We start from the raw sequence: 481 nt of genomic DNA on the forward strand, positions 1-481 counted from the left end.
AGTCAAGTGGGCCTTAGAAAGCATCACTATGACAAAGCTAGTGGAGGTGATGGAATTCCAGTTGAGCTATTGCAAATCCTGAAAGATGATGCTGTGAAAGTGCTGCCCTCAATTTGCCAGCAAATTTGGAAAACTCAGCAGTGGCCGCAGGACTTGAAAAGGTCAGTTTTCATTCCAATCCCAAAGAAAGGCAATGCCAAAGAATGCTCAAACGACCGCACATTTGTACTCATCTCACACGCTAGTAAAGTAATGCTCAAAATTCTCCAAGCCAGGCTTCAGCAATACGTGAACCGTGAACTTCCAGATGTTCAAGCTGGTTTTAAAAAAAGGCAGAGGAACCAAAGATCAAATTGCCAACATCCGCTGGATCATGGAAAACGCAAGAGAGTTCCAGAAAAACATCTATTTCTGCTTTATTGACTATGCCAAAGCCTTTGACTGTGTGGATCACAATAAACTGTGGAAAATTCTGAAAAAA

The sequence above is a fragment of the Bison bison genome, unplaced genomic scaffold, assembly GCF_000754665.1.
Source record: "Bison bison bison isolate TAMUID 2011002044 unplaced genomic scaffold, Bison_UMD1.0 scf7180017864263, whole genome shotgun sequence".
Lineage (NCBI taxonomy): Eukaryota > Metazoa > Chordata > Mammalia > Artiodactyla > Bovidae > Bison > Bison bison.